The sequence below is a fragment of the Canis lupus genome, chromosome 6, assembly GCF_011100685.1.
Source record: "Canis lupus familiaris isolate Mischka breed German Shepherd chromosome 6, alternate assembly UU_Cfam_GSD_1.0, whole genome shotgun sequence".
NCBI classification, from domain to species: domain Eukaryota; kingdom Metazoa; phylum Chordata; class Mammalia; order Carnivora; family Canidae; genus Canis; species Canis lupus.
The window spans coordinates 40532894-40560482 of record NC_049227.1 but is presented as its reverse complement, the minus strand read 5'-3'; the positions used below and the strand labels follow the sequence as shown (position 1 = coordinate 40560482).

The window sequence follows — 27589 nt, the reverse complement described above, 5'->3', positions numbered from 1 at the left end:
CCTCAGCCCATCTGGGGTTTTTATATTCACGGGCTCCAGAACAGGCCGGGGCCAGTAGGATCCTGCTGTAAGGAGGTGAGAGTTACCCGGAGAGGAAAGAAAGAATGCAAAACTAGAAAGGAGAGGAAATAATATGTATATAATTTGTTTCTTTTTGCAAAAAGAAACACAAGAAGGATAGACAAGGAACTAAAATGATTTACTGAAGTGGGTGGGGACAAGGTGTAAGGTATAGGGGTGGGAGTGAAACTGGTCTGAGCCTGCCTTTTATTTATTTTTAAAGATAGATTTATTTATTTATTTATTTATTTATTTATTTATTTATTTATTTATGATAGAGAGAGAGAGGCAGAGACACAGGAGGAGGGAGAAGCAGGCTCCATGCCGGGAGCCCGATGTGGCATTCGATCCCGGGACTCCAGGACCGCACCCTGGGCCAAAGGCAGGCGCTAAACTGCTGCGCCACCCAGGGATCCCCTGAGCCTGCCTTTTATATCTTTGACTTCTGAACCATCCAGATATTCTACATAAGTACAAACAAAATAGCAATGATAGAAAACCAAATTGAATTCAAATAGAAATGAATGAACCTAGAAGTATATGGAATTAATAATATAACCACATAGGAGAGATTGATTCAAGTACCATAAACACAGTACTCTGTACCGTTAGTGGGTTATATTCAAAAGAAAAATAGAGCTGCAAAGAAACTCACTACAGAGTAGGTTCATTGTCGATCAACGTGGCAGGTCTGAGATCACTTGGGGTGTATGTCGAGCAGAGCAAATGGGAATTCTGGTGCTGGGAACCAGGATTCTCTGGGAGCAAGGAGAGGAAACCATGGTAGAAGGTCAGGGAGAGCCCTGTTGTCTTGAGACTCAAACTGAAGTATGAAGACATGACTTAAAAAATGATATCTTGCAGTGTCCTCGGAGAGAGTCTAAGAGTAGCGAGCACACCTGGCCCCAGATCGAGGTTGGAAACCGCATTTCCCGTAAAGGAACCAGGGATCCTCGGAGAAGTACCTTATTTCAGGCTTGAGGTGGGCAAAATTCACTGCGAGCCTGGATTATCTTGGACCGGAAAGCAAAGAGGTGTTCAAAAATTGATGAGGACAAGTCAAAAATGGAGCAGCTTGAATGGGTTCCCAGTGGGCAAATCTGGGACATTTGGAGTGTCAAAAAAGAGTAATGATGATAAAGGCTATATTAAATTTAAAAAGTCTGTGGCACACAGTAAGAGCCAGTCCTAGTGACACCCCAAAGGAGGCGCAGGGTTCCTCATAGACAGATGCCCTTCAAAGTAGAAATGACAGATTGAGAGATCCCTGTGTTACCGTTTTTTTGTGAATCAGTGTTTTGTGACAACCAACGTAATAATTGATTCAAGTCAGGTCATCAGTGGTTGTCAAAAATCATGGTGTAGGGCAGCCCATGTGGCTCAGCGGTTTAGCGCCGCCTTCAGCTCGGGGTGCTCCTGGGGTCCCGGGATCGAGTCCCACGTTGGGCTCCCTGCATGGAGCCTGCTTCTCCCTCTGCCTGTGTCTCTGCCTCTCTCTCTGGGTATCTCATGAATAAATAAATAAAATCTTTAAAAAATGAAACAAACCATGGTGTAAACATCTGAGGGGGAGGGGATGCAGGAGCCCCATGTCCTGAAGTGTCATTCCACAGATGGTTGATCCGGAGGGAGAGAACTTTACATTGGAGAAACCTGTCCGACTCCACCTTGACTAGGTGATAAAGCTCCGACTTCCCACCAATGGAGATGATGTGCCCCTTGATGGGATGTCGTGGGATGGTTAACATTCTTGCCAAAAATGTTTAACCTGAGTGAAATAATGAGAAATAACCAGACAGCCTAGACTGTAGGGCATTCTACAGTTGCCTGGACACTTGAAAATAGGTGCTGTAGAAAGGGTTGGGCACCCTTCCAGACTGAAGAGCTGAAAGAACTGTGACAAGTAAGGCCTGGTTCTGGGTTAGAAACTGGATTAAAAGGAAACAAAACAACCGTGAAGGCCATTATTGGGATGATTGGGAAAAATTGAATACAGAGGAATACTTGATATCAGTGGTGTCATAATGGTATTGTGTAGTAGGACGGTCCTTGTTCCTAGGAAATAAATATATGCTGGAAGTTTAGGGAGGCATCATGATGTCCAAAGCTTATTGATTTTTTTTTTAAAGATTGTATTTTTTTTTTTTTAAAGATTTTATTTATTTATTCATGATAGTCACACACACACAGAGAGAGAGAGGCATAGACACAGGCAGAGGGAGAAGCAGGCTCCATGCAGGGAGCCCGATGTGGGATTCGATCCCGGGTCTCCAGGATTGCGCCCTGGGCCAAAGGCAGGCGCCAAACCGCTGCGCCACCCAGGGATCCCAAAAGATTGTATTTTTAAGTGATCTCTATACACAGCGTGGGGCTTGAACTCATGACCCAGAGATTGAGAGTTGCATGCTCTACTGACTGAGCCAGCCAGGCGCCCCTCTGCAGCTTAAATAGTTCCACAACAAAAGTACTGGTATTTGGAAGAAATATGAAGCAAATGTTGAAGGACATTAGTAATTGGTGGATGTAGAGGAGGGTTATCAGGTGTTCTTTGTATTATTTAAACTTTACAGTGCGTTTAACATGTTTCAGAATAAAAAGGGATAATATGATACGGGAAGTTTATTGACGGTAATCTATATTTTGTCTTAAATGTTACATTTTGTGGCTTTTATGGGTCTTAAAAATAACCAACAAAAACCCCAAACCCTTTGTTCTTAAATAAAAGGAATGTTACACATGGACACAGGTGCTGGTTAATATCTCAGCACCCATGGTAGCATTTGTTGATTCATAGATTGCACAGGGTATGAAACTACCCTTCCTGTTGACAAAGGGGTTGAAATGTGAAGTTAAGAATAGCTCTAAGATGGGGGCAGCCCGGATGGCTCAGCGGTTTAGTGCCGCTTTCAGCCCAGGGTGTGAGCCTGGAGACCCGGGATCGAGTCCCACGTCGGACTCCCTGCGTGGAGGCTGCTTCTCCCTCTGTCTGTGTTTCTGCCTCTCTCTCTGTCTCTCATGAATAAATAAATAAAATCTTTAAAAAAAAAAAAAGAATAGCTGTATGCTGAAACCATCTTCTTATTTATCAGGGGGTGGTACTCCCCTAAGGGATGTAAGTGTCTTGTTCAGTGTACAGATTCCCTCAAAAGGAAATTGGGAAAGAACTCTCTTTTCCCTTCTCTATTGAGTGTATTCAAACGGATAAATATTTGAATAAATATGTAAAGCTTAGGAATACTTAGGGTGCCTAAAAATTAATTTCCCATCTGTGATTGGGCCTGTTTTCACTGCCACTGAAGTAGGAAGCATTTACATATGGTTACATATGGACTTTGACCCTCCAGTGGTAGGTCAGTCCTTGCTGAGCGTGTTGAAGCCCCAGACTACTGATTCGTAAACTCTGCCTTAGACGCTACCCATGCTTAAATGTTCTTGGGACACATACAGAGCTTGTGTTAATGTGAGTTCTGTCTGTCGATCTTGATTCTTTTAGGAAATGAAGTTAAAAAAATCTGAAACATGTTTTTATTGACTAAAAAGTAATCCCTTTGGGCAGCCCCCGTGGTGCAGCGGTTTAGCGCCCCCTGAAGCCCAGGGTGTGATCCTGGAGACCCCGGATCGAGTCCCACGTTGGGCTCCTTGCATGGAGCCTGCTTCTCCCTCTGCCTCTCTATGTCTCTATGAATAAATAAATAAAATCTTAAAAAAAAAAGTAATCCCTTACATGTTGACATTAATGACATTTTTAACAGTTTATTTTTTTTTTTTTATTTTTTTTATGATAGTCACAGAGAGAGAGAGAGAGAGAGAGAGAGGCAGAGACACAGGCAGAGGGAGAAGCAGGCTCCATGCACCGGGAGCCCGATGTGGGATTTGATCCCGGGTCCCCAGGATCGCGCCCTGGGCCAAAGGCAGGCGCCAAACCGCTGCACCACCCAGGGATCCCTAATGACATTTTTTTTTTAATTTTTATTTATTTATGATAGTCACACACAGAGAGAGAGGCAGACATAGGTAGAGGGAGAAGCAGGCTCCATGCACCGGGAGCCCGACATGGGATTCGATCCCGGGTCTCTAGGATCGTGTCCTGGGCCAAAGGCAGGCGCCAAACCGCTGTGCCACCCAGGGATCCCCCTAATGACATTTTTAAATGAAAAATACTACTTTCTGAAATAGTGAGAAGAGCGGCAAGTCTCTTAGGTGTCTGACTTAAGGGAGGAAAACTGGATTCTTACATCTGTGCTGTGAGCCATCTATTACTGTGTCCTGCAGCCTGTGCAGAGTCCACCGTGCATCCATGAGAGAGGAAGGGAAGCAGAGGATCCTGGGAACGTCATGAACCTCACGTGGTCTCGCGGAGCACTCGGGCGTCAGGGTCCCCGGCGCCCCTGACCACTGGTTGAGGACAGCTACCTTACCTGCCGAGGGGACTGGGTTGTTGACTGCTCTCAGCTGCTTGCACACGTGAGAGTCACTGAGACCCTGCTAACTAAGGCTGACTGTGGGACCCGCCCCAGAGGGTGTGTGTTGTCTGAGTGGGGTCTGCTTAGAAGTGTGTTTGTAGCTGGTTCCTGGTGATGCTGCTGTTCCTGGTCTTGGGGTCGTGGTGAGGAGCTGCTATTCTTGAGAGTTTTGAAAATGTTTGCATCTCACGTCTCAGCATCACCCTCCCTCCCCCTGCTGTATTTATGCTGACCTTAACTTTGCACAGGCTTACTTGGGGCCCCCCTGCTGGCCCCGCAGGTGGCCTCGGGGCTGCCCTCTGCCCTCACTGCTGTTGTCTGGTAGAGAAGCCCAGAAGCCAGAACCCAGCCTGAGGGGTCTGCGTACAGTGGCCTCTTCCTCCTGACACATCCCTGCTACTCTGTAGCCTCAGCGTGCTACCCTGTTTTTTGGTACTTATTTTAATTTTATATTTCAGCTTAATCTTAACTTTTTAACATGTGTGTAGTTGAAATAGTCAAGTAGTGTACTTCACGCTGCAGAACAGGAGGTCTGCAGGCCCCTCGGCACCCTGGCTCTTTCCTTGTCCTGTTCTTTTCCCCAGTTTTAGATGGTTTCTACGGACCTTCCCTTATGGAAAGTAAACCCACATAATTTCCTTTCGTTTCTTCTGTTCTTCGGTATAATTAACCCTGATGTGGGTTAAGTAGGCATTTTATGTTTGTCTTGATTGCAAACCCGTGGAGGATGCAGCGATGACCTTTCCTCTCTAATGCGACCTCTGGCTTTTCCTAGAATCACTATACATTTTCACTTGTTCAGCCTTCTGCGGTGTCTGCTGAGGATCTCACCATTGAGTATGAGCTCCTGGCCTTCCACCGTAGTGTCCTGGCCCCTGTTCTCACGCTGAGGCTCACTTCCCCACAGCCGGGCTGGTGTCCTGCTTTTGGAGCACCTCTGCTCTGCTGTCCTGACTCGGCCTCCTACATGAGGTTCCATGTCAGATACTCACCCAGGCTTTTCTTTTCAGGTACGACCCCTGATGCCCTCTTCACTTCCTGTGCTTTGCTTGGTCATCTGGCATTCCGTCTGTGGCCATTCCATTACTGTGTTCTTCTAAATGGGAACTTAGATGACCACCTGTGTGCATCTTCTGGAAGCTCAGGGCCTCTCCCCTGGAGCAGAGCAGTGTTTTTCCAATGGACTTGGAGGAGAGCGTGGGGAGAAGGTTCTGTCTTCAGCCCGTTGAACTCTGGCTAAGCCCCTCTCTGTCCTCCACAGCCTGCATCCTTCAGAACAGACCTAGTGCTTCTCTCACTGGCCTCTCCATTGTCCTGTGTTATGAGGACAGCAGGACTTGTTGGCATCACACAGCTGGAGACAGCTCTGGGACACAGACCGGTGCCCCCTCCCCTTCTCCCCTGAATGTTGTCTGTGGGAAACAATTGGGTTTAGCTTGTCCTATCTTGCATTCTGTGTAAGTTTTCATATTTTCACAAAGTCCACATACATGAAATTAGGTTTTTGTGACCCTAGAATATTCCATAATGTTGATGGACTAGGCATTTATTTTTGTTTTTCTCTCGGAGTAGTGCCACTACATCTCCAGTCATACAGATTACTTTTCACATACCTGACTTAAAGTGAGACTTCATTTTTGTGCTGGGAAAATTGGGATTATTGTCTTGGGCTTTGGAATTGTAGGTATCTGGAAGGGGTTTAGTCAGACTTTCTTAGCATTTTGGAGCTTTTCTCTGGCATCCGAAGTAGATAATAGAGGGACAAGGTAGTGCTTCTGGAGATCCCTCACCTGTTTGAGCAGAGGCTTCCTGCTCCTCCTGTAGAATAGAGCTCCTGAGACAGTAACTTGAGAGGCTGCAGGGCCCCCTGCATGTCCTGCCCCTGTGACCTGCAGGGGCCACGCGCGGTGCTGCTCTTTGAGGGGCAAGGTGCTGTGGGCATGCTGGCCGGGTTAGCTGTCACCAGTGCTCTTCATGGTCAGTCATGTTGGGGCTCTGTGGCCACCCCTCAGCGGGATGCTGCCTACGTCCAAGGTAACAGCCGAGGGGGAGCCTTGGAGTCAGACGTGCCTGGCCTTCATTTCTGGCTCAGCACTTGTCCCTCTATTCCCATGGCGAATGTGTGTGGCGGCTTTTATTGAGTATCTTCCCCGTACTGGCCGGTGTCATAGGTGCTGGGGACGAATGATAAGCAAGAGTGACACATTTCCTGCCCTTTCTTAAGATATTAAAGAGGTAATTGCCAGCACTGCAAGCTGATATAAATGCTGTGCAAGAAAAGCAGAGATTATTTGAGGTTGTGTAGTGGAGAATCCGACCTAGTTAGAAAGTTTCCCTTGGGGAAGTCACTTTTTTTTTTTTTTTTTTTTTAAGGGAACTTTTAAGCTGACATTCTGAAGCTGAGTAGAATTAGTGAAGCAGAAGGTGGGAGAGGAGGGAAGGCAGGTGGAGGTGCAGTGGAAGAGTCTGGAGTGAAGAAGGAGGGCACGGAGTTGGAGGGCACAGGCCTGCAATCCCAGAGTCTCTGGAAGGGATTAAAGGGGTTAAGTAGAGAGGGGTAGGTGACAGGATCAGTTGTTTAGAAAGCAGGCTCAGCTTGGAGTGGGCAGGAGCGGATAGGGGAGAGAGAGGAGGGGGCCAGCATGGGGGCCAGCGCAGGCTTTGGCAGGGGCCTCTGCTTGGAGTAGGGGCTATGGGAGGAAGATGCAAGCTCTGGGGTGACTCCTGGGCTGTCTGTGGGTGTGGGAGGGGTGTGTGGGGACAGGAGGCAGTGGGCAGGTGTGAGCCCTGTTTCTGGACCACGGGAAGGGCAGTACTTTCTGGGCCTGGGGCTCGGGGTACCGTCTGAGTTCAGTGACAGGGAGCAGAAAGCTGACAGTCCCTGCTCCAGGAATGAAGGACGTGTATCATCCCACACAGGACGAGCCCCAGGGCTGGCTCCTGATAGCATTGTTCAGGTCTGGCCCCGTCTGATCCACTAAGCATGCTGCCCGTTGTCATCGTGGTCGTGGTGGTGGCAGCTGTGTCCCCAGGCAGAAAGAGGACCTTTCCCCTGTGTCTCTGTTGAAGAAACCCCTCTATAGTTTCCAGGCCCATTAGTAGCTGTGTTGGTTCACAGAGGCTCTCCAGGCAGGTCCCTCCGTGTGTGTGTGGGGGGGCCGGGGGTGAGCGTGCTTCAGCCTTGGACCTGCAGCAACATCGCCCAGGGGCTGTTAGGATGAGCATTCGCCTGTGGGTGAGGACAGGCGCCCTTCCCTGCGCCAGCCTCCCCTCGATTCCAGCGCTCTCAGTTCCCTTTTCCCGATTTTACTGTTTTCCTTAGCACTTAACACCATGTAGGAGATTCCATATTGTACTTAATCTCTTATTTGTCATCTCTGTTGTGTCCATTCCTACCATGTGCCATGAAGGCGCCCAGCAGGCCGGGCCTGAGCAGCGCTCCTAGAGGTCGGCTGAATTAAACGATTAAAGGAAGGATTGAGGTCTGCCGGCAAGGAAAAAGTGGAGAGTGGTGTCGGGAACCAGCCCGCAGTGACCAGTGCTGCCCATGCAGGACACCAGTGGAGACCTTGGGAAAACCAGTGACAGTGTCCAGTGAGAGGTGCGGGATATGCGGAGGAGAACGAGGGGGAGGCTGAGTGACAGAGGGTACCAGTTATTTTAAGGTAGGCGAGGGCCCTGGCAGGTGTCTGCTGCTCTAGGCCTCTCTCTAAATGAGACCTAATTCCCAGGAGGTTTTGAGCAATGAACAGGCAGGTAGAGCACTTTAGACTCTTGCTGACATCTGGAGAGTGCTGTGCATTTACTTACTGTATTCATACACATATCTACATATCTCTACACCCAACATGGGGCTTGAAGTCATAACCCCAAGATCAGGAGTCCTGTACTCGGGGCAGCCCGGGTGGCTCAGTGGTTTGGCGCTGCCTTCAGCTCAGGTCGTGATCCTGGGATCCCGGGATCAAGTCCCACGTCGGGCTCCCTGCGTGGAGCCTGCTTCTCCCTCTGCCTGTGTCTCTTCCTCTCTCTCTCTCTCTGTGTCTCTCATGAATAAATAAATAAAATTCTTTAAAAAAAGAATTAAATGAAAAAAAAAAAAAAAGAGTCCTATACTCTTCCCCCTGGGCCAGCCAGGCACCCCTTCAGGGGTGCTTTTCAAAGAATAAGTCAGCATGGGATGCCTGGGTGGCTCAGTGGTTGATTGCCCTGGGCTCAGGGCGTGACCCCGGGGTCCTGGGATTGAGTCCTGCATCGTGCTCCCTGCAGAGAGCCTGATTCTCCCTCTGCCTGTGTCTCTGCGTCTCTCGTGAATAAAATAAAATCTTTTTTTTTTTTTTTTTTTTTTAAGATTTATCTATTTATTCATGAGAGAGAGAGAGAGAGGCAGAGACACAGGCAGAGGAAGAAGCAGGCTCCACCCAAGGAGCCCGGTGCAGAACTCTATCCTGGGACTCCAGGATCACGCCCCAGGCCAAAGGCCAGGTGCCAAACCGCTGAGCCACGCGGTTTATTCAGGGATTCCCCTGAATAAAGTAAAATCTTAAAAAAAAAGGATAAGTCAATGCGGGCTCAGTGTGCAAAACCATGTTCTTTGAACTTTAATTCCCTTTGGGACATCTGAGGGGAATTTTAGAATCAACTGCATGTATATTTGTGGCTCATGACTCAAGAACTTGACCCTAGGGTGTTGTGGGGTTACCTGAAGCCGTGTGTACTGCCAGTGGCCCACTGTGTACTAAGCTCTGCATTGGCTTTTTATGGGAGTTGCCAAAAGAAAGTAGGAAAATGCATTTCTCACCTCCTAGGAGTTAATGGCTTAGAGGCTGTTTGAATTGAGATAGGAGTAGTAAATACTTCTAACATTTTTTTTTAAAGATTTAAAGATTTTATTTTTAAAAGACTTAATTAATTAATTTATTTCCTGAGTTAAAGGCAGATGCTCAACTGCTGAGCCACCAGATGCCCAACTTCTAAGTTTTAAAAGTGTGTGTGTGGGGGGCTCTGTTTCTTGTCTGCGTGTTTGTTTTTGCTGTGTCTGCTGGGCCCTCTGAAATGATCAGACCCCATTTTCCTTTTGTTGATTTCTATTTAATTTTTATTGTGTGAAAAACATTTATTCTTCCTCCTAGGAATCTCGTATACCTGTTTCTGTAGGTGTGAGTAGGATTTTCAGTGTTATCCTCTCATTGCCTAAATAGACAAGCTGTAAAACATGGTGCATTTGCTCTGTTGTGTGTTGTGTTGTATCATTATGTTGTGTTACTCGTACGTATTACATGACACGGTGAGCTTGTAGTTTCCTTCTCCTTCCTCCCTCCTTCCTCCTTTTCCCTCCTTCCTCCTCTTCCCTTCTTCTTTCTCCTCCCTTCGCCACCTCCCCCTTCCTTCTCCTCCCTTCCTCTTCCCTTCTTCCTCCCTCTTCCTCCCTCCCTCCTCCTCTTTCCTTCCTTCTATCTCTCCTCCTTCCTTCTGCCCTCTTCCTCCTTCCTTCCTCTCTCCTTTCTCCCTCCCTCCCTCCCTCCCTTCCTTCCTTCCTTCCTTCCTTCCTTCCTTCCTTCCTTCCTTCCTTCCTTCCTTCCTTCCCCCTCCCTCCCTCCCTCCCTCCCTCCTTCCTCCCTCCTCCTCCCTCCTTCCTCCCCGAGGACCACATAATGTGGCTCTTCTCTGTAGGCCCAGCCATGTCTTTATTCCAGAGAATGTTTTCTGCTGAAAGAGAGCATCTTGCTCTGCCTCCAGCATCCTGCCTGTTGTCTCTCGGGATGGAAGTGAGCCTTCCTCTTAAAGACTTTCAGAAGACACAAAAGACACACCTTTTTTTTCTTCTAGGGGAGGAAAGCCTGTCTTCTGAAAAAAGATGGAGTGCTGAATCTGGGGATGTCAGGGCCTGAGAGCAGCCACATCAGGAGAGGCCGTCTGTTGATGGGAGAGGAGGCTCCCTGGGTTCCTTGGTGGCACAGCTGGAGGGTGAAAGGCGAGGCAGGCACTCTATCCACACCCGTCGCCTCTTCCTCACCCAACCTCCTTTAGAACAGAGAAAGATTATCTTGGGTCAGTACTCCTCATAGCTAACGTCATATTTATTTGTCCATTATTAAGAAAACAAATGTTTCAGAAATGTTTATCGCAGGACAGGACGCCTTCCCCAGTCTCAGTGGGCAGCGAGGATGTGTTCTCCCTTGGGACGGATCTAGCTCTCTGCATGTCCACCGCCCAGTCAAGCGCTGCTGATTAAAGGCCCGTATGTAGACAGGAGACAGAATAAATTACATGTGTGAAATATCCTGTAGTAGTAATAAAAATAATCCCTTATTCCCGACACTGTAGCTTCCACTACAAATTGATCTCACACACGTGAACTGTGATATGAGCTGTCACCCAGGCTAGAACGCTGTGCCCTGCCCTTGGGCAGACACGCCCTGCCCTTGTCTCCCCGCACCCAGGCCCCACCCCCTCTTCCCACCCCCTCTTCCTGTGATGGTCAATACCATCCGGGAGTGTGGTGATCAGGCAACGTGGTTTTGACTTGTGTGCTAAGGAGGAAAGAACCCAGGCTCCAGGTCAGAGTCTGAATCGGAGGTTCTGTGTGTGACGTGGGCTAATGTTCCTGCCGGCCTGTGCCTTGGGGGGCAGTGTGGGGACGATAGTGGAGGTTACAAAGTGAACCAGGTGTGTGGCTTCTTTAGCCCTGTGCCCCGTCTCCTCCCACAGGGCCCCCCGGGCCAGGGTCTCTGCCCCTTTCTGCATTGGAGGCCCTGGAGCACCCCGGAGTGCTGGTGGAAGCCAGGGCTGGGGCTGGCCAGCAGTCCCTTCTTGGCTAGCCCTGTGTGGGGTGAGACCCCGGGCAGTGCCGCTGGGCCACTTCCAGGTTCTCAACGTCTGTTGCACACAGAGTGGCCACAATGCTACAGACTGAGAGGTCCCGCTGTGCCACAGACGTGCTGCCTGGGGGTGAGGCCAGGAGGAGAGCTCGGAGCCTCTCCTCTGTGAGCCTGACGACTTTGCTGTGAAGGACAACCTGTCCTTCCCAAGCAGGTGGGAGCACTTGAGCTTGGAGCACGGTGGGTGCCGCTGGTTCGTGGGTCTGGGTGAACGCTGCTCCGCGGGTGAGGACTGCAGCCTCGGGCCGGGAGGCTTGTTTGCCAGATGGCTGTGAGGAGGCCAGAGGGAGTTGGTGAGACAGGCTGGATTTGAACCTGGACCCATCTCTGGGGAGGGTGCCTCGCTGGGCCCAAGTCAGTGTGAAGGGTACTTGGGGGAGTAGGGGACAGCGTGGGTGCTGGTGCACGTGCTTTGCCTTTGATAATTGTCCGCAAGGCTGGCCCGTGTCCGGGAGCTGCCGTCCTTTTGCTCAGCTCTGGCACCCCGAGGTGTTTGGATGCTGTCGTGGTTTCTACTTCTGGAGCAGTCCTTTTTGCTGAGCTGCTGGAAAGCAGACATGTGAGTGGCAGAAGGTGTTTTGCACCTGTGCTTGGGTTTCAAGGGCAGCTCCGTGAGTGACCCACCGTGGACCAGAGCCGGTTCTGCCCGGCTGCCTTGGTGGGTGGCTCTCTGCACAAAGGGACAGGTGGACGGTCTGTCTTGTTGGCTGCGATTCTGAGAGTGAGCAGTGCAAGGGGGTGCCCTCCTGTTCTCACCGTCCTCCTTTTTTTTTTTTTTTTTAAAGATTATTTATTCATTAAAAAAAATATTTATTCATGACAGACACAGAGAGAGGCAGAGACTTTGGCAGAGGGAGAAGCAGGCTCCGTGCAGGAGCCCGATGTGGGACTCAATCCTGGGACCCCGGGGTCACGCGCTGGGTTGAAGGCGGTGCCAACCCCTGAGCCCCCCGGGCGCCCCTCACCGCCCCGTATACTCGTTTACAGAGTGTCCTGTCATTCTAGCACGGGGTGTGTGGGTTACTTTACTAACCCAGGGAAAACGTGGCTGAATTTTTTGGCTGTGGGGAAACAAAAAGTCCTTTTGTGAGAACTCTTCCTTATCAAGGTGATTCACTCTGGCTGGTGACAGAGAAAGGCAAGTCCCAGACACTTTCCTCTTGGTGATTTTATTTTTAAAAACCTCCTTCAAGGGACGCCGGGGGCCCAGGGGTTGAGCGTCTGCCTTTGCCCCAGGGCCTGATCCGGAAGCCCCGGATCGGATCGTTGGATTCTCCTCTGGGAGCCTGCTTCTCCCTCGGCCTGCCTGCCTCTCTGCCTCTCTCTCTGTGTCTCTCATGAATAAATTAAAAACTATAACAAAAAACTGCTTCACTGGGGATCCCTGGGTGGCTCAGCAATTTGGCGCCGCCTTCGGCCCAGGGCGTGACCCTGGGGTCCCGGGATGGAGTCCTGCATCAGGCTCCTGCGTGGAGGCTGCTTCTCCTCTGCCTGTGTCTCTGCCTTTCTCTCTCTGTGTCTCTCAAGAATAAATAAATGAACTCTTAAAAAAAACACACACAAAAACCATTCACTTACCTTGTGGTGATTTTACTTTTAAAAACCCCCTTCAAGGAGCCTGCCTTATACATTTCACAGGACGTACCAGTTAGTGAGGCTTTACATACCCAGAGACCATTTGGCATTCTGTTTTACTAAAGAACTTTCTAGTAGGAGGAATCTTAGTATTTGTGATGTTCTTATTGTGGGCTCCTCGCTGGCTCAGTTGGAAGAGAACACAACTCTTGATCTCACGGTTTTAAGTTTGAGCCCTGTGTTGGGCGTAGAGATTACTTAAATAAATAAAATCTTAAAAAAAACCAACCTGTTCTCACTGTTTGGTATTACCTTTAAAGCAATAATAAGAAACTTGAAAAGAAAAAAATGGCAGATAATGTTCATTTAAATTTTTTTTTTTTTCATTTATTTATGATAGTCACACAGAGAGAGAGAGAGGCAGAGACACAGGCAGAGGGAGAAGCAGGCTCCATGCACCGGGAGCCCGATGTGGGATTCGATCCTGGGTCTCCAGGATCGCGCCCTGGGCCAAAGGCAGGCGCTAAACCGCTGCGCCACCCAGGGATCCCGATAATGTTCATTTAAATAAAAACATGCAAATAAGTGAGAAAACAAATCTCACTTAACACTAAATCTTCAAACTTCTAGACTCCTAAATCATTATTGTTATTACTATTTTTAAAGATTTTATTCACTTATTTGAAAGGGAGTACAAGCAGTGGGGAGGGGCAGGCAGAGAGGAACAAGCAGACTCCCCGCTGAGCAGGGAACCTGATGTGGGGCTCGATGTGGGGCTCGATCCCAGGATCCGGAGATCACAACCTGAGCTGAGGGCATATGCTTCCCTGATGGAGCCATGCAGGCGCCCTTTAAATTATTACTTATATGAGAGATGAACGAAACCAGAGTCCTGATTAACTTACAGTTTTAACCTACTCTAAATCAGTATATGGTCAGCATCTCTTAATAACTGTGTATCTACAACATGATTTTAGTGACTAGTTTTCCATCATATGATCAAATGTGCTGGAATTTGATTAATTCTGTTAAATTTGGTATGTTAAATTTTCACTTTTCTACATTATAAGCTTTTACGTAGATGAATCTTCTAGCACAGTTTTTATGATCTCCTTAGGTTAAAGTCTTAAAAATGGAATTGCTGGGGGAACAGATTTTAAAAAGTTTTCTTTCTTTTGTGACCAAACTGCTCTTTAGGAAAGTATTGCCAACCTGATGACGGGGAATGGTGTATCAGTGTTTTAATTTGCATTTCTCTTGTGACTGTATTTGAACTGATGTTCCTCTAAAGTGTTAGTGAACAAGTATTTCTGTGCACATGTGTCTTCTGTGTCATCGTATGGTGCTGGCTGGCCTGCAGCCTTCACTTCTTCACCTGTGATGTGGGGGTCAGCTCAGGCACCCTCTAAAATCTTAGGGAGAAAAATTAAAAAATATTACAAGTTTCTGTAGAGTTCCTTACTACTGTGTTACGGTTTTTTATAAGTTTCAGAAATAGGCTGTTGATCTGTGTCATTAAGGAATAAATACTGACTTTGTTTTGGTTTAACAGTTTGCTTTTATAGAGCAGCATGCAGAAGCTGAAGGCAGAGGAAAACAGCATGATGTTGAGCAGTATGAGAACCCAAAGACCGTTCATTTTGTACTCACTTAAACGTTTTCCCCACTGTCGAGTATCTCCTGGTAATTAAAAAAATAAACAACAAAACATTTTCCTAGGCGTTGGGTCTGTTCTACAGTTAACTTTGGCAGTGGTGGTCTGACACTCCAGGGTTCATGCTCAGCATTTAGAGCCTCTGAGATTTTTTATTCTTTTCAAGATTGGATCCTAGATACTATTCCAGTCTAGGAACTGTCACTTTGAGATTTAAACCAAATCTCAAAAAACCTAAAACAGAAACCACCCGTAAACTACACAGGAATCACTTTGATCTGGTCTGGTGTTGGGAATGGGAGCTGAGGGATGCTGTCCCCACTCATGTGGCTGGACTGTGGGGGCCTGAGTCCAGGCAGCTGTTGGCTCGTGTGCTGGGCCCCTCCAGGGAGCCCCGGGAAAGACTGTCTTCTCCTAGGCACTTACCCACTTTCGTCGACACCTCGGGTTGTAAACACCTACCACACACACAGGGGCCAGTGTTGAGGCTGTGGGTGGTTGGCTGCCTTAAAATAGGGATTTTAGGGATCCCTGGGTGGCGCAGCGGTTTGGCGCCTGCCTTTGGCCCAGGGTGCGATCCTGGAGACCCGGGATCGAATCCCACGTCGGGCTCCCGGTGCATGGAGCCTGCTTCTCTCTCTGCCTGTGTCTCTGCCCCTCTCTCTCTCTCTGTGACTATCATGAATAAATAAATAAAATCTTTAAAAAAAAAAAAATAGGGATTTTACCTGTTTCAGATGACACCTGTAGCTGTGTCTGTTCTTGTCTAGTAAAATAAGCATCCTCCCATCACAGGCTGTGCTGTGTACCCGGGGTCCCTGAGGTGTGTGCCTGTCATCCCAGTTCTTTTCTCTGGCTGTAGGTACCTTCCTAGGAAACAAAGCAATTATTTGTACTATGTCTCGATTGTAGTCGTTTAAGAGCTTACTTCGGGACGCCCGGGTTGCTCAGTGGTTTGACACCTGCCTTGGCCCAGGGTGTGGTCCTGGAGTCCTGGGATCAAGTCCCATGTCGGGCTCCCTGCATGGAGCCTGCTTCTCCCTCTGCCTGTGTCTCTGCCTCTCTCTCTCTCTCTCTCTCTCTCTCTCTCTGTCTCTCATGAACAAATACATAAAATCTTTAAAAAGAAAAAAAAAAGAACTTACTTCTACTCGGAAGTAAGTGGACCAGTCGGGACGTGTTGGGCCCTATTGCACGCATTCTGCACCAGGGAGGTACTGTTACGCGTCCGGACTTTTGTGATTGGCGTCTTTCTTAGGCAGGCCGCCCTGCAGGGTGGCTCTGGGATTCCTGTTCTTCCAAGGGAGAGAGAGGCCTTTCCTTGATGCAGAGTGTGGGACTCAGGGGGGCATTGGGCTCTCCCTTGGGGAGGTGAGGGTCTGTTGCCATACAAGGGAGACATGAGGTCGACTCTGGGCAGCCCCCACTCCAGGACAGAAGGGGTGTTCCTATGGGGCATGTTTTGTACTGGCCATAGTCAGTTCCAGGGGCGGTAAACTGACTCGATCCCATGATGAGCTTCCCCCTGTTGCTTCTAGCTTCTCGTTGCTGTAATGGATTCCTCTTTTTCCTGAGTGAATGTTTATTGGGCACCTGTTGTGGGCCAGGCCAGGTACTGCTGCTCTTGCCCTAGGGTGCATCTGTGAACAAAGTAGACCAGAACCCTGGGATTTCCCTCGATTGATTGATTGATTGATCTATCTATCTATCTATCTATTTATTTTAAGATTTATTTATTTATTTATTTATGAAAAAGAGAGAGAGAGAGGCAGAGACACAGGCAGAGGGAGAAGCAGACTCTATGCCGGGAGCCCGACGTGGGACTCGATCCCGGGACTCCAGGATCGCGCCCTGGGCCAAAGGCAGGCGCTAAACAGCTGAGCCACCAGGGGATCCCCTCCTCATTGTTTTATTTATTTATTTATTTATTTATTTATTTATTTATTTATTTATTTATTTATTTTTTTTCCTCATTGTTTTAGATGCAGTGTATCCATAGAGTGCAAAAGTGTTTAGTGACACAACAGATACGTTCCTAAAGGAACATTTCCCCCCATTTATTCCATTGTATTTTCAGAAACATTCTAGAAAAAGAAATATCTTTACGTGAAGATTAGCTGCAGGAAAAAGTATACATTTCTATCTATTTATGTTTTTATTTTTTACTTTTTTACAATTTATTTATTTATTCATGAGAAATACAGAGAGAGAGGCAGAGACACAGGCAGAGGGAGAAGCAGGCTCCATGAAGGGAGCCCGACGTGGCACTTGATCCCAGATCCTGGAATTCCGCCCTGAGCCACAGGCGGACGCCCAACCGCTGAGCCACCCAGGCGTCCCTTATTTATGTTTTTAAAAGATCTTACTTATCTATTCATGAGAGACACAGAGACACAGGCAGAAGGAGAAGCAGCCTCCCTGTGGGGAGCACAATGTGGGACTCGATCCTGGGAGCCCGGGGTCATGCCCTGGGCTGAAGGGAGATGCTAAACCGAGCCACCCAGGTGTCCCAATAAATAAAATCTTAAAAAAAAAAAACCCAAACATGGTTATTTCAAGAAAAGTGTAAGATGGGTGTGGTGCGTTGATGGTTGCCCCCAAAGAGATCCAGGTTCTAATTCCTGGAAGTGGTGAGAGTGACCTTATATGACAAAAGGGACTTTGCTGGTGTCGTTAAATTAAGGGTCTTGAGGCGGGTTTTCTTTTCTTTTTTTTTTTTTTTTTTAATAATTTTTATTTATTGGGATCCCTGGGTGGCGCAGCGGTTTGGCGCCTGCCTTTGGCCCAGGGCGCGATCCTGGAAACCCGGGATCGAATCCCACGTCGGGCTCCCGGTGCATGGAGCCTGCTTCTCCCTCTGTCTGTGTCTCTGCCTCTCTCTCTCTCTCCGTGTGACTATCATGAATAAATAAATTTAAAAAGAAAAAAATGTTTAAAAAAAAATAATTTTTATTTATTTATGATAGAGAGAGAGAGAGAGGCAGAGACATAGACAGAGGGAGAAGCAGGCTCCATGCACCGGGAGCCCGACGTGGGATTCGATCCCGGGTTTCCAGGATCGCGCCCTGGGCCAAAGGCAGGCGCTAAACCGCTGCGCCACCCAGGGATCCCGAGGCGGGTTTTCTTGATGGACCTTCTCGGTGATCGTAGTCCTTCTGAGAGGGAGGCAGAGGGCGATTTGAGTGCAGAAGAGGAGGTGGCGATGTGGAGACCGAAACAGAGACTGGGATACGACTGCTGCAAGCGGAGGGGGTGCTGGCAGGCGGGACGGGGAGCTGGGGGTTGGGCCGCCTCCACAGCCGTGGAAGGAAGCAGTGCTGCCCACTCCTCCACTCTCGCCTCTAAGACTCATTTTGCACTCTGACCTTGGCGCTCTCGGGGGCACGTTTCTGGCGATTCCGGCTGCTAAGGTGGCAATAGTTTGTTACAGGCCGGACTGCGACTGTGGTAGGGAGAGTGAGCCGTGGGCTCAGGGCTGGGCCGCCGGCTGTGCGCAGGGTTGGCGATGGGAGGGAGCCGCTGTCACTGCTCGGAGACACCTTTGAGAAGCCGAGTGATGAGATCTACTGTGTTACACTCATGCTGCTTGTAAGTGGCTTTCTTCCGTCAAAGTATACCTTTTACCCAGCGCCCCCTGCGCTCCCAGCAGCGCCGCTCCCGCGGCCAGGAGCTGGAGCAGCCCCCGTGTCCCCCGGCAGGGGAGGACAAAGCGCGATCCGTCCTGCAGTGACTCGTGTGCAGCCTGACAGGGAGCCGACAGGTCCCTGGAGACAGGAGGGTCGCGGGGGGGGGGGGGGGGGGGGACCAGGTCGGGACCGTGGGGGAGCCCCGTGGACCATGGCGGTCCCGCTCCCACCCAGTGGGATGGCGCTGAATCCCCTGAGCCACGCACCCACACACAAGCAGGGGTCCCCCCCACGCCTTTCAGCACAACTAAAACACTTTAAAAACATTTTTCAGGGATCCCTGGGTGGCTCAGCGGTTTGGCGCCTGCCTTTGGCCCAGGGCGCGATCCTGGAGACCCGGAATCGAATCCCACATCGGGCTCCCGGTGCATGGAGCCTGCTTCTCCCTCTGCCTGTGTCTCTGCCCCTCTCTCTCTCTCTCTGTGACTATCATAAATACATAAAAAAAATAAAAAATAAAAAAAAACATTTTTCAGATTTTATTTTTAAGCAATTTTTGTGACTATCATAAATACATAAAAAAAATTAAAAAAAAATTTTCAGATTTTATTTTTAAGCAATCTGTGGGGCTTGACCCCAGAACCTTCAGATCAAGAGTCCCACGTCCTGACTGAGCCTGCCAGGTGCCCCACACAGTTCAAAACCTTAAGGGTACACTGTCCTGGTCTTTCTTTTTTTTTTTTTTTTTAATTTTTATTTATTTATGATAGTCAGAGAGAGAGAGCGAGAGAGAGGCAGAGACATAGGCAGAGGGAGAAGCAGGCTCCATGCACCGGGAGCCCGACGTGGGATTCGATCCCGGGTCTCCAGGATCGCGCCCTGGGCCAAAGGCAGGCGCCAAACCGCTGCGCCACCCAGGGATCCCTGTCCTGGTCTTTCTGAAGATAAGGTAGCTCAAGGCATTAAAAATCTTCAGAAAGTGCAGCTGTCAACGAAAGAACTCGAGTTCTAGCTTAGATGTGTGCAGAGCCATGGGCTCGCTCCTGTGCAGGCTTTACCCCGTCACCACGCCTGTCCTGGTGCATCCAACTTGGGAGTGTCACCGTGGTGCTCACGACCTGCTGACCTGCTCGTCTCCCACTGGCCCTGGGTTTGTCTTCTTTTCTGTCCTGGGTCCTCCATCCTCACCAGGGACTGGAGGTCCAGGCCCGGGTCCTCGTACCCGCCCGTCATCTGCCCTCACTCCCAGGCTTGCTTCAGAGATGTCCTGCGTGCACATGGCCCCTGACTCCCCACGTCTAGCCGGGCTGCTCCTCAACTCTGGGCTCACCCTGGGATGTCGCAGAGGCTCAGAGCCTCCCCCCCTCCAACCCCCGGGCTCACAGGGCCGAGGCTGCGAGTGCCACCTGCGGTCTCCCCATCTCAGTGAACAGAGGCCCCGCTCTCCAGAGGCAATGACAGGGTCTCTTCCTCTCACCTGCCATCTGACCCATTGGGATTTTCTTGGCCCTACCTCAGAACACACCCAGCATCCCTCCATTTCTCAGGCCTGCCCTGTAAACTCCGTGATGTGAACCACCATCAGCCCCTGCTAATGGCCGCTCTCTCCTCAGGCTCTCGCTGCCACCAGCACTCCCTCCAGCCTTTTCTTAGCAGGCAGCTGAGCAACAGCGTCAAGGCTAATCCCGGAGCGTCTGCACTCAGGGCTTTCCCGGGGTGCTCTGACCCCCCTCCCACTGCTGACCTCTCGCCCGTTCTGCTCCAGTCAGCCAGCCTCCTTGAGGGTTGGTCTCTGGAAACCATCAGCACCCCTCTTCCTCACACCTTCCCCCCGGCCGTGCCCTCTGCCTGGGATATGGCCCACACCTCTTGTGCCCAGGCTGTCTCCCGGCCCTTTTCTACCTGGAGCTAAGGTTCTCCAGCGCACTCATCCGGGTGGTTGCCAGAATTCATTCCTTGTGGTCATGGGGCCGAGATATCTGTTTTCTTGCTGCTCGTTGGCAGGCAACAGCCCTTGAGTCCTAGTGGACCCTCTCAGGTCCAGCCACCTGTGCCTGGCCCTGTCACACTCCACAGCGCCCACTTCTTGGCCAGCTGTCTGCCACAACTGATGCATGCACAAAGTATTGGCTCACCCCAGCGGCCTACACAGCTCTGTCAGGGTCCTGCCCCCAGAGTGTCCAGTCCTGGAGCAGCTGACAACACCGGAGCCAGGGTGCTGCCAGGAGCGCCTGGTAAGGCCTCCATCAACGAGCCCACCACGCAGACCAGATTAAGCTCTTAATCAGCTTTATATTGACCACTTTTAAATAGGAAGGGTGGTCAGGGTCCTCAGATCTTTGAGGAAAGCCTCCAAGAAGAAAGGGAGAGACCATAACCAAAAACAAAAAGGAAAGCAGAGGGCATCTGAAGGGCAGAGTCATTGCAGAGAGCAGGAGAGACCTTGGGAAATAAAACTTGATTTAGAGAACTGAAATGCACCCTCAGAAGTTAAAAAATAAAAGCGTCCAGTTGAAAGGTTGACAGATGAAGTCAAGAATATATCCTAGAGAGTTCTTTTTTTTTTTTCCCTTAAAGTTTATTTAAGTAACCTCTACCCCCAGCTTGGGGCTCCTACTCATGACCCCTAAGATCAAGAGGTGGATGCTCTTTGGACTGAAGCAGCCAGGTGCTCCTCCCCAGAAAGTTATGGAAAAGATCGAGACTAGGAGACCAAAGATAAGGCAAGTACAGGTTTAGCGAGGCATAGCACCTGACGGACGTGTCAGGGAGGGGCCCGAGGTGGTGTCGAAGGCTCCTTCAGGAAGACCTGCAGAGCCTGAGCACAGGGTCTCTGGTGGAGAGGGCCCTTCCCGGGCTCGGAGCAGTGAGGGGAGTACCCACGGCAAACAGGCAGTGGGCAGAGAGCACGCCCCACAGAGCTCTGGGACGGGTGTGACAGGCCTGTCGGGGGAGCGTGGAGGGGGGCGTCCCAGTCAGGAAGGCTCTTAGGATCGGACCCTGGCTTCTCTGAGAAAGGACGCAGGGTGGGGGCGGCAGAGGCAGGAGAGGCCACCGTGGGGGGGCCTCTGGGACTCAGATGGTGAAGGGGGTGTGCCGTCCTGCGGAGGGCTCCATGGAGCAGCAGGGACAGAAAATAAAGGCGCTAGAAAGCAAGGGAATTGCTAAGTCCAGGAGAAACTTCTGTGAGAAAGGCGTTCCCGTGGTTTACATGTGGTTGTGTAGTTGGTGCGTAAGCGCTGTGGACGGCCTCGGCACCCCGGGGAGCGGCAGCGCTCACTTCGCCTACTTCCCCCAAGGAGGCCCACGCGAGGAGGCCCACGCGCAGGATGCAGGTTGGAAAAGCCAGAAACAGCACCGAGACCACATGAGTTAGGCCAGGACATAGTGGTCCGTCCCAAACCACCCAAAGCTGGAGGGCAGACAGCAGGCCTCTGGGAGCAGGGCTGGGGTGAGCCCGTCCCAGGCCTGGCAGCACTGCGCCTCCGTGTTTGACGACTGACCTCTCTCAGGGCCTGGGGTGCGTGGTGAGGTGAGTCTGGCAAGATGGTGGGGGTCAGTTGGAGGCTGGAGCAGAGTTCTATCATCACTGCCGCCCCCCCGAATTAATTAATTAATTAATTAATTAATTAATTTTAGACTTTTTATTTATTCATGACAGGCACAGAGAGAGAGAGAGAGGCAGAGACACAGGCAGAGGGAGAAGCAGGCTCCATGCAGGGAGCCTGATGTGGGACTCGATCCCAGGTCTCCAGGATCACACCCCAGCCCGAAGGCCGGCGCTAAACCGCTAGGCCACCGGTGGCTGCCCAAGAAAAGGTTTTTATGCCACATCAGAGGTGGTTTCCCTCCTTGGATGACGTTTTAACTCTGCTGAAAAGCTGACATACAAAGGGAGAGGAGACCTCAAAGTAACGTAGATCTGGAACTCTAGGATAATCGAAAGGCTGTATGTATTAAGATTTATTTATTAGAAAGACAGGGCAGCCTGGATGGCTCAGCGGTTTAGCGCCGTCTTCGGCCCAGGGCGTGATCCTGGAGTCCTGGGATCGAGTCCCATGTCGGGCTCCCTGCATGGAGCCTGCTTCTCCCTCTGCCTGTGTCTCTGTCTCTCTCTGTCTCTAATGAATGAATAAATAAAATCTTTAAAAAAATTAATCCCTTGGGGTGCCTGGCTGGTTCAGTTAGTGGAGCAAGCAACTCTTGATCTCAGAGTCTTGCGTTCAAGCCCCATGTTGGGGGTGGAGTTTACCTAAAAAAGTAAAAAGTAATATAAAATAGTTCCTTAATGTTACCAGCTCTTTTGTCAGCACCAACCAAAGGCAATAGATATTAACACCTCACCATGTTGTTGTTTTTTTTTTTAATAAGAAGTAGCACACTACAGATGAGGCCATAGCCTCGTGCACCTCTTTTCCATCCTCACCTCTCTCTCCCCAGAAGAGCCACAGCCTTAAACTTACACTGAGAGGAGGCGCCTGGGTGGTGAAGCTTGTGAAGCGTTGGCTTTCTGGCTTTCTGCTCGGGTGGTGATCTCAGGGTCCTGGAGTCAAGTCCGGCATCAGGGTCCCTGCTCAGCGGGGAGCCTGCTTCTACCTCTGCCTCTGCCCTCCCCCTGCTTGTGCTCTCCTAGCTCAAGTAAGTAAATAAATAAATCTTAAAAAAAAAAAAAAAAAACTTATACTGAGAATCCTCATGTTCATGAGAGACATAATGAGAGAGAGAGGCAGAGACACAGAGGGAGAAGCAGGCTCCATGCAGGGAGCCCAACGTGGGACCTGATCCCGGGTCTCCAGGATCACGCCCTGGGCCAAAGGCAGACGCCCAACTGCTGAGTCACCCAGGGATCCCAAGCTCTGTCTTTATTTAAACATGCCAGGAGGGATCCCTGGCATGGAATAAATAGGTAAAGTCTTTGAAAAAAATAAAACATGCCAGGCTTATTTCCAGAGATGTCAGTAAGGAAGCAAAACATAGACATCCTTTCTGTCTCCCTGTTTATAAACTTTGAAAATTATATGACATTTAGTGTTTTCTAACTTTATCAAAACAACTTAGTTTTTGCTCAGCTGTGAAATCAAAGTAAGCAAAATTGGAAATGGCATCTTGAGTGCTGGTGCTGGTGGGGCGTCCACCTCTGGGTGCAGAGGCCAGTGGAAGCATCTGTGCCAATGAGCTCTGGATACCTCCCTCTGGCACTGGCCGTTCCCTTGGGGGCACCATTGAGTGGGAGCCATTGAGGGGGGGTCACCAGCTGGTGCATCTCAGGACAGAGGACTTCTGCAAAGCAGCAGGAAAAACTCGACGTATATATGCCTTGTAGAAAGAAGTATAGATGCCATACTGTAGGCAAGCGGCAGAAATGATCTGTAATCAGGCTTTTGAGAGTTGCTTCTTTGCCTGCCTGCTCGCACCCACCTGCACATCTGACGTGAAGTTTGTAAATGGCTACAGGGATCCCCCACACATTTTGGTTATTATCATTATGGCTTCTTTTCTGCTCCCACCCCTGGAATACCGCACTTTGTTCACGTGTTCGTATGTTGATGGGTGTTTAGGTGGTTGACATTTCTTTGGGCTGTTACAGCTTCTGTGATCATTCAGCACAAGTCTTTGGACAAATGCTTCCGTTTCTTTGGGGTAAACAGGTAGGAGTGAAGTGACTGGATCATATGGTGGGTATGTGGTTAACCTGCCAAGCGGTTGTGCAAGTTTACATTCGCAACAACAGTGCCTGAGAGTTTGCATTCCCTGTCTCCCTCCAGACCCCTGGGGTACCTGGTATGGCCAGGCTTTTTAACTTCAGCCATTCAAACAGATATGCCCTTCGTTGAAGCTTTAATTGGTGTTTCCCTAATGATAATGATACTGACTCGAATACAAACTTGTTTTCTGATCCAGAATGTGGTCTCTTAGTAAATGTACGTGTGCAACTTGAGAGGAATGTGTCCCCTACTTTGGTTGGGTGGGGTGTTCTTTACATGTGAGTTTGAGGTGCTTGATGGTATCACCATGACCCCTGAAAATATTACAGTTCAGGTACAGGAGTCGCAAAATGGGGTTAGTTTCTCCTTGTGAAGAGCTACGCTTTCAGCTTGATTTTTAGAAGTGCCTCTTCAATTGGCCTTAAATACGGTTAGCAAACTTTCTCTCGTTTCTTCTCTTCCACATCATGTCTCCATATCTGTAGCAGAAACAATATAAGTTGTTAGTAAAACGAGCCAGCTCTGTCTGTCTGCAGCTGCTAGCAGTCTGGTGTTTCTGTAACGTAAGGGATCCGCACCCGGGAGAGGGGACTAGCTGGCTTTGACATTCCAGTGTGTGTCCCTTGACTTGGTCCTTCTGGCTCTGTTGGATTGTGTAAGAAGAGCCGGGTTCTCATTTTTCACAGTCTCCTTGTTTTTTCTAAAAACCTTTAACTGGAGTCCTTTGGGCTTAGAGAATTAAAATATCATGCCCAGTCATCAGCTACGGGGAAATTGATGTATTCTCCAAACTGCAAAGAAAGTGTAATTAAAGTGGACTTTAAAAAGTGTATACTTTGATTCATCTTCTAACATAGTAACATGTAAAAGGGCCTACTCCTAGTTAATGATTTGTTTAAAAGGCATAGGGTTAATGTTTCAGAATGAACAACTTGGTACTTTGTGTTCGGTTAGTAGCTTTGTTGTTGAAAATCTTAGAAATGCCTTTTTTTTTTTTTTTTTTTTTTTTTTAAGTAAGCTATATGCCTAACATGGGGCTTGAACTCATGACTCTGACATCAAGAGTCACATGCTCTACTGACTGAGCCAGACAGGTGCCTCAAAATTCTTAGACATCTTACGAACAGATTGGCCAGTATGGATTCCAGGTTATATAGCCGTGCAGGTATCTCACTAGACATCATGTGCTTTAGGAATGAAGGCTTTTGTAAGATAAGGAAGGAGGTGTTTTACAAGTAATTCTGATTCAGTTATCTCAAGAAGTCAGCAGATGGGGGCAGCCCGGGTGGCTCAGCGGTTTAGTGCCACCTTCGGCCCAAGGCCTGATCCTGGGGTCCTGGGATCCAGTCCCACGTTGGGCTCCCTGCATGGAGCCTGCTTCTCCCTCTTCCTGTGCCTGTGCCTCCCTCAGTCTCTCTCTCTCTCTCTCTCTCTTTCTCTCTCTCTCTCTCTCATGAATAAATAAATTAAAAAAAAAATTAAAGAAGTCAGCAGATGAATGGACTTCCAAGCCCAGTATCTCAGAAGCACTCGGGGCCCAGGGATGGAGGGGTGGTGGCCACCATCTTCTCCCTGTAGCGGAGGGAGAAGGGGGAGACGTGGTCTCTGGCGGGGAGCCCTAGACCTCTAGAGTCAGTCAGCTTGAGCTGGTCCAGTCTGGCTTTACGCTACCTGCTAGTGGGGAGAGGGTGAACACGGCAGCCTGCTAGCCTGCCCACTGCAGGGAGGCCCCGTGAAACCTTTGTGGGTGGTATAGAGTAATGGGTTTGGCCTCAACCTCAGCCTTGGTTGTCTACCTTTGAAATACCTTGTCTACATCCCAACGCCAGGTATTCACATGTCCCTACCCTTCTATCCCCTGGTCTTCCTGGCTGGCCCTGCCCCCCTTTTGTAGTCAGAGGTGAGATCTCTTCCTGGCCCACTGCCTCATCCTTTTTTCCTCACTGCCTTCTCCAACGTCGATCCTCTCTTGCTTTCTTTGCTCTTTTTTTTTTTCCCCCAGTTTTGTTTTCTCTCTCTCTTTAAAGTTTTCATTATAGAAAAGTCGAAGCCTAGGGACGCCTGGGTGGCTCTGTCGGTGAAGCGTCTGCCTCTGGCTCAGGTTGTGGTCCTGGGGTCCTGGGATTAAGCCCCGTGTCAGACTCCCTGCTCAGCGAGGAGTCTGCTGCTGCTCCTTCTGCCTCTGCCTGCTGCTCCCCCTGCTTATGTGCACGCTCTCTCTCTCTCCCAAATAAATAAATAAAATCTTAAGAAAAAGTCCAAACCTATATAAAAATAGGTAGAGTAGTGTGATGCCTCCCCAGCACCCCACCCCCAGCCTCAGCGATTGTCAGTCATGGCCAATTGGTTCCATGTATGTAACCATGTATGTGCCTCGTTCCCTGATGTTTGAAGTATCTCTACATATTTCAGTAAGTATATCAAAGAAGGAAGGCCCTTTGAAGAATCACTAAAATATCATTGTCACACCTACAAAAATTAGACGTCTTAATATCAAATAGTATTCAGTATGTAGGATCCATATTCAAGTTTCTGATTCTTATAAATATGATTTAAAACAAGTTTGTTTGAATCAGGATCCAGAAAGCCCTTACATGGTCACAGATAGGTACGTCTTCTGTGTTTCTGAGCGAGGGCTTCCTCTCCATCTTTTCCCTTGAAAACAGGAGTTCGCTTCTCTCTCTCAGGGTCCTCATTCAGTGGGTTCACCGTGGGTTCACTGGTTACATCCATGTGATATTGTTGAAAAATATTGCTTTGATCACCGTATTTCTTCTAAATTGGTAGTTAGATTGAGGTTTGATTGGTGCTGTGAGCTTCCCTCAGGACACACGTGGTGTCTGGTAGTCTTTGTGGTGTCCAGAGGTGCGGAGGGTCATTGATTCTGCCCGTTACTTCATGGAGGATTGCAGGCCGGGGCACTTGGACCCTTGCCGCCCCCCCCCATTCATTAGCTGGGGTGCTCTATAAAGAGAGACTTGCCGTCATCTGCTGTCACTTCCCTGACTGACTGTAGAGGAAAGGCAGGCTAACGCCTTGACTCTTTCCCTTCATTTGTTAATTTTCACAAGAATCAGCTGGTTCCCTGGGGTCCTCCAATGATGACCACTTATTTTTCTTTTTTTTTTTTTTTTTTTAAGATTTATTTATTTATGATAGACACACACACAGAGAGAGAGAGAGAGAGAGAGAGAGAGAGAGAGAGGCAGAGACACAGGAGGAGGGACAAGCAGGCTTCATGCTGGGAGCCTGACATGGGACTCGATCCCGGGACTCCAGGATCATGCCCTGGGCTGCAGGTGGTGCTAAACCGCTGAGCCACCCAGGGATCCCCTTATTTATTTATTTATACCATAATCACACCTTCATGGATTAAAACATGTTTGATGTGTTTCAGTCCCTGAGTTATTCTGATCAGTGCCCACGTGACCATGTGGGGCTGTGAGGCCTCCGATGTTGGCTCCTGAGGTATGGGGAGTGGCCCAGTGAGTCTTTGCTGGCGTCTTTGCTTTCGGATGCGATAGGGGAGTCCAGGCTCTGCTTGCACACTTCCTCACGTGTCTCTTTCCACGGGAAGTGGGGTTTCAGTATCACAGCCTGGATGCTAAGTTAGTTGGACAGCGTTAGA

General features: G+C 49.4%; 1 protein-coding gene and 1 long non-coding RNA gene across 2 annotated transcripts in view; both read left to right on the top strand.

Moving 5' to 3' along the window:
• Window positions 1-27589, top strand: part of RAB11FIP3 (RAB11 family interacting protein 3) — a 79673-nt gene that overhangs the window by 9066 nt on the left and 43018 nt on the right. The window lies entirely within an intron of this gene.
• LOC111096336 lies at window positions 4212-15113 on the top strand. Its single transcript, XR_005360997.1, has 3 exons — window positions 4212-4524; window positions 7934-8124; window positions 14529-15113. It is a non-coding gene; the product is annotated as an uncharacterized LOC111096336 (long non-coding RNA).